The sequence below is a fragment of the Manacus candei genome, unplaced genomic scaffold, assembly GCF_025592945.1.
Source record: "Manacus candei isolate 608988 ecotype Guabito, Panama unplaced genomic scaffold, ASM2559294v1 h1tg000016l, whole genome shotgun sequence".
NCBI lineage: Eukaryota > Metazoa > Chordata > Aves > Passeriformes > Pipridae > Manacus > Manacus candei.
The window spans coordinates 2,842,910-2,854,120 of NW_026138064.1; the positions used below are offsets into that span (position 1 = coordinate 2,842,910).

General features: G+C 39.2%; 1 long non-coding RNA gene across 1 annotated transcript; it reads left to right on the forward strand.

Moving 5' to 3' along the window:
* Window positions 1-7,228: 7,228 nt before the first annotated feature.
* Window positions 7,229-9,475, forward strand: LOC127468986 (uncharacterized). The gene is made up of 2 exons (XR_007903769.1): window positions 7,229-7,406; window positions 9,230-9,475. It is a non-coding gene; the product is annotated as an uncharacterized LOC127468986 (long non-coding RNA).
* The last annotated feature ends 1,736 nt before the right edge of the window (window positions 9,476-11,211 follow it).

The window sequence follows — 11,211 nt, forward strand, 5'->3', positions numbered from 1 at the left end:
GTCGAAACGGCAGGTGAAAGGTGCACTGGAAGCCGCAGACCCAACCCTGCATGCAGGTGGTTCAGGATATTGGTCATTAGAGACTGACCGGAGATGACAGTCTCTTGGGGCAGCACCCTGAACGACCAGGCAGCCTTTCCAAGGACAGCACTGCTTGCTCCACTCGGAGAGGGGCCTAGAAAAGGTGGCCTAAACAAAGCTCATCTCCACCTTCACCCGGTTGGTTAACCGCAGACCAACGGGCATCTTCTACTAATGCGGTCACACAAAGATCAAAAGACAAAGGCATGCACCTGCCTCCAAAGGTGTTCGCAAATTGACTCTCGCATGCTGGAACACCAGAACCATGCTCGATTCTGCAGATAGTGGACATCCTGAGCGTTGCTCTGCCCTAATTGCCCACGAACTATCACGTCTCAATATCAACATAGCTGCTCTCAGTGAAGATCATCTCCATGAGGAAGGCAGCCTTAGAGAACAGGGTGCTGGCTACACACTCTTTTGGTCAGGTAAACCCAAAATCAAAAGGCATCTCTCAGGAGTCGGCTTCATGATCAAAAACTCTATTCTTCCTAAACTCTAAAATCTACCGACAGGTCATTCTGATCACATTATCTCCCTATGCCTTCCACTACACAAAAAGCAACACGTCGTCCTCTTTAGTATATATGCCCCAACTCTCCAAGCTGACCCTGCCGAAAAAGATAAATTTTACACAGACCTGCGCTGCCTTACCCAAAAGGTTCCTGCAGATGACAAGATCATTATCCTTGGTGATTTTAACGCCAGAGTAGGAAAGAACTTTGAAGCCTGGAAAGGAGTATTAGGCAAGCATGGTGTTGGAAACTGCAACAATAATGGTGACTTCTGCTAGAATTCTGTGCGGAGCAACAGCTCACCATCACTAACACTATCTTTCAGCAGAAAAATAATCTATAGGCAACCTGGATGGATCCTAGATCTAAGCATTGGCACCTCATCGATTATGTCTTGGTGTGAAGGAGAGATGTCCATGATGTCCACCACACCCGCGTGATGCCCAGCGCAGAATGCCAAACAGACCATCGGCTTGTGCGCTGTAAACTTAACTTCAGTCTTAAGTTCAAACCTAAAAGGGTCAGTATCCCAAGGAGAAGACTCCAAGTTAACAATCTCCAATCAACCACAGTGAGAGACAGATTCCAGGCAAATCTTCAAACTAGGCTCGAAAACCATTCCATAGATTTTATAGATGCCTCTCCTGAAACACTTTGGCACCTTATTAAAAACAGCATCCTGCAGTCCTCTGCAAGAACAAGGACTGGTTTGATGAAAACAACCGAGAGATCCAAGAACTGTTGAGGAAGAGGAGAACTGCTCACCAAGCACACCCTGCACTGCCATCCTGTCACGTAAGAAAAGCAACCTTTCTTCTTGTATGCAGCAAGTTCCAACAGAAACTCCGTGACATCCAGAACAAGTGGTGGATCAATCTAGCTGAAAAAACTCAGTTATGTGCAGATATGGGTGATCACAGAGGATTCTATGAGGCCCTGAAAACAGCATACGGGCCTACATACCAGGTCCAAAGCCCTCTACCCAGCGCAGATGATCAAACGCTTCTGACAGATAAAACCTCCATTCTGAACTGATGGTCTGAACACATTCAGACTCTTTTCAGTACTAGTCGTGTAGTCCAAGACTCAGCAATTCAGTACATCACACAGTAACCAGTGAAATATGAATTGGATACTGCCCCCACGTTGGGAGAAACCCTTAAGGCCCTACAGCAGGTGAAAATTGACGAGGCAGCTGGGGTTGATGGAATCTCACCTGAAGTCTGGAAACATGGGGGCCTCGCACTCCATACCAAATTTCATGAGTTTGTGGTGCGCTGTTGGGAACTAGGCAAACTACCATCAGACCTTCGTGATGCAGTATCATCACCTAGTATAAAAAGAAAGGCGATAAATCAGACTGCTCAAATTACCGTGGTATTACTCTGCTCTTCATTGCTGGCAAAATCCTTGCAAGAATACGTTTGAAGACTGATACCTGCTATAGCAGAAGGAATTCTACCTGAAAGCCAATGTGGTTTCAGAACCAACAGGAGCACCACAGACATGGTATTTGTTCTCAGACAACTGCAAGAGAAGTGTAGGGAACAGAACAAAGATCTCTATGTAACCTTTGTTGACCTCACCAAGGCTTTCGATACTGTGAGCAGAAGAGGTCTGTGGCAGATTTTGGAACATTTAGGTTGTCCCCCCAAGTTCCTCAAAATGATCATCTCACTCCGTGAGGATCAGCACGGCCAAGTCAGATATGGTGATGCACTTTCTGAGCCCTTTCTAATAACCAACGGTGCGAAACAAGGCTGTGTTCTTGCACCAATCCTATTCACAGTTTTTTTCAGCATGATGCTCCAAAGGGCTACGGCAGACCTCAAGGATCAGGACGGTATCTACATTCGAATTGATAGAAGCCTATTCAACCTAAGGCGACTGAAGGCCCACACTAAGACCTTAAACCACCTTGTCCAGGAGCTGCTCTATGCTGATGATGCTGCCCTTGTCACCCACACAGAAGTAGCTCTGCAGCATTTAACACCCTGCTTTGCAGATGCTGCTGAGCTCTTTGGGCTGGAAGAAGACAGAAGTTCTCTATCAACCTGCACCTCAAGAGGTCTTCCATCATCCCCATAGCACCATTGGCCAATCAGAGCTCAAATCAGTCCAGCAGTTTAATTGCCTAGGTAGCCTCATCTCCTCGGACGGTAAGATTGATGGAGAGATAGACAACAGGTTAGCAAAGGCATATAGTGCCTTTGGAAAACTCCATAAAAGAGTTTGGCATAATAAACACCTGAAGAAAAGTACAAAGATCAGTGTTTACAGAGTCATAGTGCTGTCTATTCTTTTATATGGATCCAAATCACGGGTCATCTACTGCCACCACCTGCGACTCCTAGAACGCTTCCATCAACACTGTCTCCGTACAATCCTAAACATCCACTGGTCAGATTATGTGACCAATACATCTGTTCTAGAACAAGCAGCAATCACAAGTATTGAGGCCATGTTGCTGAGAACACAGCTGTGCTGGGCAGGACACATCTCCAGGATGAAGGACCACCGCCTCCCTAAGATCCTGCTCTATGGTGAACTTGCCACCGGCTGCCGCAAGAAAGGAGCCCCAAAGAAAAGATACAAGGACTCCCTGAAACAACATCTCAGCCTTGGCCACATTGATCAACATAACTGGTCTACTCTGGCCTCAAATCGGGAGACCTGGAGACACGCCATCTATAACGCTGCTGATGCTTTTGAGAACGCCCGCAGGATCACCCTTGAGGAGAAAAGACAACACAGAAAGAATCGTGTCTTGCAGAATATACCACCTAAGGAGTCTTTCTGCTGTGCCTTCTGCAACTGGATGTGCCTATCCTGTATTGGTCTTTTTAGCCACTAGTGCGCTTGTAGCAAACGTGGGTAGAGCCCTTCCCAAATCTTCGTTCACGAAGCCCAGCCATGATATCCAGCACTTCTCTTATTGATACATAAACATGAAGAGTTCTATTATATTACCAACATTATAATTTATATGAAAGAGATCTGCTGGTTAACTCATGTGATTTTGATTATATTAAAGACAAAAAGAGAATGGACAGGCAGAGGCAGAAAGACGGATATATTCCATATTTATATCTATTTGCTTGAAGGTTCAAACTAGAAAGGGAAAAAGACTTGCTGGAAGTCATTAGGTGATAACTAAAGGTGAAAAGAATAAGGGCAACATCTAAAGGCCTTCATTTACTAATAGACAAACTAGGAATGATTTTATAAATAATGTCACATATTCTTTCTTTCTCCTAGGATGGGGTGAACACTTTTCATTTGACATCTCAATAAAGGGCAGGCTAAGAAGGAGAATATCTTGAAAACATTGTTTTGGTGACTGACCTGCTGCTCCTAAAATCCTAGATGTTGATGTGTACGTGCAACCAGGATTCATCTGTTCCAGGGCTAGAAACTTTCTCTAAGAGAGGAATTCATGCAAATGTTATTTAGGGGGTCTTGTTTAGGTTTTAAAGTTAATCATTGAAGAAGTAACCTCAATTGCAAGCATGATTTTTGCCGTCCACCTCCAGTGCCCTTCCAGCAGTGTCACACAGCTGCTGACACCTGCTAGATACTTTCTGGAAGTATCTTAAAAAGCTTTTCCAATTAGGTGGAACTCTGCCTTGAGTAAATTGGGTGCTTCCAGCCAATCATCCTGATCCCATGGCAGTGAATGCAAAGTCAAACCAAGAAACAGTTGTATTTAACCCACAGAGACTGTGGATAGCCAGCACGGATATTGAAGCAAATCCTGTTATCCTTCAGAAAAAAAGTTATTCAATGAAAATAATTTGTAATCTATCAAATACGTATACACATGAAAAGGTTCCATTAATAAACATTTGCCACACAGGAGAAAGACTAACTCACAGTGAATACTGTCTTACACTTAAAGCAGAAGAGGTAAAATAAGTCTGAACTGTTCAGTAAGACTTCACTTGCTGCTCAGTAAACTATGATGTGCAAACACATTAATCTTTAAAGAAGTACTTATTCACAATAAGATGCCCTGTGGTCTCCCACCTCCACCATGCTAGTCAGTGTATCTGTGTTTGAAAGCTGCATTGTGTAGTCCCAGCAGTTTTTTTGAAATTACTGTAATTTAATTTGTAATTACTGTAATTTAAAAGAATGCTTTACTGTAGACTCACTACACAATGAAATGTGCTTATTATAAAACTAGAAAGAAAAATGACAATTATGTCTACTATTATTTTGGACAAAGGAAAGCTTGACCATGAAACAACCTGTTCATTTGTTTGTTTGGTCTTTTTTATTGTGCTGAGAATTTGTGGGACGCAGGGTAATATTTAAATGCATCATGCTGTAAATAACCAATTTTGGTCCAGATAAATAAATACTGGAAGGGTGCTCATTTGTTGGAAAGGTAATTAGTTCAGGAGCAACTATCTACTAAATGTTAAGATTTTAAGGTTATATTTTTACTCTGTTTAAAAAAACCAAACACCCAAAAAGCAAAACAAAAAAACCCCCCAAAACCCTCACAAAGCCTGAAAAACCTGAAACAACCTGCATTTTCTTTTTTTTTATTCACTGTAAAGTGCATTTACTTTTAATCAGTCACAAGCTAACCCACCTCCTCTTTGACCTCATCAATTTGGTACTCACTTTGAAAAGTGTTTTTCCATATCGTAGTGGGTTTGTAACCCTCCCTGTGAGGGAAACAGAACTAAGATAGGTCACCTGATGTATATTTTACTATAAGGTATTCCATACCATATTATGTCAGTTCAGATACAAAGAGACGAGAAGAAACAACTTCCTTCTTCTCTTCTGGGACAGTTGTGTGGGATAGACGGCTGTTTTTGGAGGAGGAAAACACCTTTCATGGGAAAGTAGTCTTTATTGTCAGTTTTTCCTGTGCGTATAGTGCTTATAGTTCTCTTTCTTTTTTGTATAAATATAAAACCGCCTTTCTCAGCAGTCGCCGTTTTGCAAGTTTTTTTCCTCTCCCCCATTCCCTCCTCCTTTTCCCTCTGGGTGGGGTTGGGTGGAGTCTCGGTGGACACCGGGCGTTCAGCCAAAGTAAACAACACATATTCTTGATCTTATTTTTTTCATGAAAACAACATTCTCTGAAGCAGGCTTTGGCCAGTAAATCAACTGTAGTACAAATCATTACAAACAAACAACCTCTTAGACAATAACTGTCTCTTTCAGTACTATCAATAAAGTATTATTTATCTCATAAAAGAAAAAATCCAAACCCCAAACAACTAAAAAAACCACTGGTGTGATTATTTTCTTACAGTTTAGCTTGGAAACATCTGAATTAAAATTCAGGCCAAAGTTAGACCTCCTTTGAACATGCATTTTTAAATAAAAGCAAACAAATTAAGATACAAGAAATATTTCAGCTGCTCAGTAGGCACCATTCCTCCTACAAAAGGTCTAATTATAAGGGCAATGTTTAGTAGGTATACTGGAAATATATTCTCTGGCCAATGAAGAGTTCTGATGCCTTTTGAGAGAAAGAAGGGCTTATCCTGCTGAGCTCAACATTTGTGCAGCCTCATCTCCAGCATTGTGTACAACTTGGGGTTCCACAATATAAGAAGGACATAAAAATATTAGGATGTGTTCAAAGGAGAGCAACAAAGGTAGTGGAAGGACTACAGGGCATGGCTTATGAGGAGCAGCTGAGGATATTAGGTTTGTTCTGCATAGAGGACTCTGAGGGGTGATCTCATTGCTGTCTATACCTTACTCATGAGTGGAAGGGGAGATGCTGATCTCTTCTCTGGTGTCTGCTGACAGGACTCCAGGGAACGACTTAAAACTGCATCAGGGGAGTTCAGATTGGTGATTAGGAAAAGGTTCTTTACTGAAACCGTGGTCAAGCACTGGAACAAGCTTCCCACAGAACTGATCATGGCCCCAAGCCTGTAATTGTTCGAGGAATGATTTATGGTTTATGGAATATGTGGTTTAACTTCTAGGTTGTCCTGTGTGGAGTCAGGACTTGTACTTGGTGATTCTCATTAGATCTCTTCCACCTAAGAATTTTCTATGATGTTATGATTTTCTGTTGCATCATTTCTCACAGTCAGGAGGAGGAATGAGAACTCTAAACAGTAAGACACGTAGAGATAGTTATAAAATATACTTCTTGGAGCACTACCTTAGTTCTTATATCCTAATTCCCTTCTCTAGGACTGAGAATATGTCCTAAATTGAAATTTGCATTAATTTCCAGACAGTTATCTTTGCCAATTAAATTTATAATCCCATCAAAAATTAGTGTGGCTTATTTGATAAAAGTTTGTCTGGTAGGATTATTTTTCAATCTTTCATTTTTTTGCAATCTTTCAGTTAATTTGTGTGTTGCAATCTTTCAGTTAATTTATGTGCAACTGATTTCTTGGTAGCAGGTTTACAGTTTCTTGTGGCTTTTAATATAAATAAAATAATGGCAAATTTCTTGAGTTAAGGATTCTCTCTGATGTTCAGAAATTTTTAAAATTGTTTGTCATCTTCAGTATTAATTAGTGCTTAATGAGTTCTTGGAGGATACCAACTGGACCACCTGATAAAACAGTGTTACTGGGAAATCTGTCTTAATCACCACCTTTCACAGTTCCTCGTGGCCTTTAAAATACTATGTGGGTTTTGTCTGTTATAATTTTGCTTCCAAACACACAAACACAGCATCTGCTGGATTTGCATGCTAATTCTAGTTTCTCAACAACTGTATTTGTTAGAATCCAGTATGCCTTTCACACTCTAGGAGTCTCCTTGGTCTAGATCTCCAGTGAGTTGAAGTCTTAATTACACATTTTAGAAGAGGTAAGACCAAGGTCCTTTTGCTTTTTTGTAAGTATTTTGAAATACTTAAGTGACTCATATATCCCTTCTTACTGTTCTTCCATCGTGCAGATTATTTGCTCATGTTCCATTAGCTATTCAACACCTTTCTTTTCAACATTTAAATTTCCAAATTTAACCCATAATTTAAAAATTATTTACAATCAATTCAATTCTCGTTGTTTGCTTTTCTTTTTCTACTTACTGTCTCTTACTCTACTTACCTTCTTTCTTGATTGTGGATTTCTGGGCATCCAACATGCTCTTTTAAGAATTCCATATGCCCCTGTATTTCTACCTAATTTCTTTTAAACAATAATGTCATACTTGTTGTTACAAAGTTGCTTTTCTGAAGTCCCAATTTTTAATATGCATGTGTGTCTCTGCATGTAAGATTTTGTGTTGCTTTTCAGCCCATTTGGCACTGTCCTCTGCTTGCTTCTAATGAATATAATCACATCATGATCATCCTTGATCTCTAGTCAATGCTGTCTTCTTATTCAGTCCTTAATTCAATTGGTAATGTGTAGCATCTCTTGAGGTATTATTGAAGCAGGAAGACTAACAAAAGAAAAACTAGTAACAGAGAACAACTGAAAGAAAAATGTAAAATTGTGAATAATTGTGTTGTGGTGTTTCAGCCTAATTGCAGCATTAGTTGGTGCCATTTAATTAAATGAAATGATAGCAGAGATCTGAGATGCTAAAATGGAATCATAATTACGCATAAAGAGGAACACTCTTTTAAAAGGGATCAAGCATATGAGATAATAAAGAAATGTGTTAGGATAAGACTATCAAAAAGCCATCTTTTCAAAAATATTTTAAAAAAATCTTCTAAAATTTTGTAAAATTACTTTTAATTACATTATTTTCAAGTATTGGGAACAACCAACTGGTTGACATTTTGCTATATGAAGATTTTGGCACTGCTGTCAATTCTTGACTATCCCCACAAGAGAAAACTGTCCTTTCACTAGGAGACTGTGATTTTGTGACTGTTGTTTAGAGCCTTCATACAGAGAAAAATCACTGTGCAGCAGTTGCAAGAGACTGGATATTTCCTACTCCCAAAATTATTTTCAGTTGCCATAGGTGTACACATGGACTAAAATCTGAAGCTGTTTGTCTGTTGACACTTCCTAATTATGCAGGGCAACTAAAAACAGTCTCAAAAGGTGGAGATTGTATTAAAACTGAGTAGATGTGTAGCAGGTACTACTCTGAGAAAAAGTTCAAGGTAATAAAGAAGTCCTGTGCAGGAAGAAAGAAGAAAAAACTCCAAAATTCTTCTCACAGGGCAATTTTGACTGAGAAAACAAGATGTGAGCTTCACGTTTCGGTTCCTTTAATGAAAAGCTATAGAAAATAGCTTCTCATAAAATTGTATGGGGAAAACATCCCTGTAAACACAGTTTAATAGCACACTGGCACACTGCCAAATTCCTGCTGCTTGGATTTTGGTTTGGTGTATAAAATAAGCAGCAACTAAAAAATGGAGGAAGGCGAGAATTTGTGAATTCTTTTACTACCATTTTATGAAGTACTTTGTTTATTTGGAAGTTAATAGTGCAGAGATTACCTCCTAGTTTAAAGGACTGAATCCTATGGAAAAACTGAACACATACTGATGCCTCAGAGTTTTTGATTTTTTTAGCTTTCGTAGATTTTAGAAATAATTGTGTAGTGAATGTAGGTTTTAGTGTAGCTGTATTATATCCCTTACTCTTAGCATAGTAGTTACACATACCCAACTCTGTTACCCCATTCCATAGCAATTCCTCTAAATTCCATTTTCAAGGTAGAATTGTAGAAAAACACCCTAAGGCATGGATCAGAAGATATCACACAGATGCAGTGACCTTCAAGCCCAGAACTTTGGAGGAACTCCAAGGACTGTGTGTGCTGCAAAGAAGATGAAGATGAGGAAGAAGGGGTCCCAAAGACCCCAAACCCAATTCCCAAAGGGATGTGTTGAGGGGCAGAACCTGGGGTAGACTGATCTGGGATTGGATGGACCTTATTATGAAATCATAGAACCACTGTCTAGAGATGTGCGCGTCATGTGTATTCCCTGGGCCTCAGGCCTGAGATTAAAGGACCTACTCTCTTTATCTTATACACTAAATTGGCCTGGAATCTTTCCCTCCCAACCCCTGCAGTCTTTTTAGGCAACAATACCTACTAGGTTTCATCTGTCCCTTTGCAGATTAGGCCTAGATAATTTAAATAAATCAAGTGGAAAAAATTCACATGCACTGGAAAGTAGTTTAGTTGCCTGCACAAAATCAAATCTACTTTGCCTACTGAATTTTGAATTCTGTTGCTAACCCTGTCTGTAACACAGGCTTTGCAGGCATGAAAACTGACAAGCTTTCCTACCAGCTAAAGCAAGTAATAAAGAATCTCTTTTTTTTTTTTTTTTAACTGTCTCACAACACTGAGCTTGGCAAGACAGTGAAGCCACTCTTCAGAATTGCTCAAGGTAGGAATTTTATGTCAGTTTTAAATTAAAATACCAGAAATATAAAATGAGTTCCTGTTTGTGGTATTCAAGAGACTAACTTCACAGGTAGTGAATCACCGTTTACTCTGCTTCTATTGAAACAGAAAAAAAAGTTGGCACAATAGGGAGGGAAATCTTGAAGTAGTAAAATTTGAATTTTTTTATTTTATCCTGTATCTACATAAAACAACAAAATGTGTTTCCATTCACACCAATGATATCTGCTTGTTAGTAGTTACCCTAAAAGAAAATAACAATTAACAACACCTTCCTTCTCCAGCTCCTTCTCTGTTTTCAAACTAGCATTTAGATTGTTCCAGGTTCCATTTTCATTTTCAAAAGCTGTCAATGGTGCTACCTATGCTGACAGAATTACATCCATTTCTATAACTTTACCATGTTATTTGCCAACTTTATTTTAAATTTTTAGTAGGAGTTTGAAATAGCTGAATTTGATAATATGTTAAAATCAACACCCTTGCAAGGCCAGACTCCTATTAACTCAATGGAAAGTTTAATGATTCCATTGCTTGTTAAGAGAAATTCAGATTTCACTGTTAATCTGTAAGTAAAACTCTGAAAAGGGTAATGTTCAATTTGCATTGACATATATGTTGTGGAAGTTGTCTATTTCTAAAACAGTACAAGATACTTTAAAAATGGGGTTATCACCCCCTGACAAAAAGACTCACTAAGGTTATGTGTGACAGTCAGGCATTGTCTTCCACTAAGTAACCTTAGGGGATGGTGTACAGGTTAAGGAAAATAAAATCTGTACCGAAGAAAAAAACACTGACAGGCTTATTCATGTCATATTTTTCTGTTCATATAAAGACACTAATTTTATAGAAAATAAAATGAATTATTTCAGTATGTCCATGAAGAAAGAAACAAGTGTTTTTTCTGGTGGGAAACTGCTCTTGAATTTCTTTCCTGAAAGTCAATTTTGAAATGACTTGAAATACAATTTAAATGAATACATGCTACTTCAGTTTAAATTTTCATTTTGAGAACTCTTATTTGTGAGAAGTACTTAGAAAAACTAAAAACAGTGATTTCAGCATAGCAGTAGCATGAAAATAATTTCCTGTTCAGAGTAAATTAATAAATCTTATTTTATGTATTTATAAGGCACAAACAAATTATTATTGCCTGGTGAAGGAATTTCTGAGTTTATTTCCCTGTTTGTAAAGGAAATGAAGTAAGTCAACAACACGCCTTTGCTGCAAAGAAACCCTAGTGGTATCCTGTGTGGTGTAAGACAGCGCTGCCAGCAGGTTG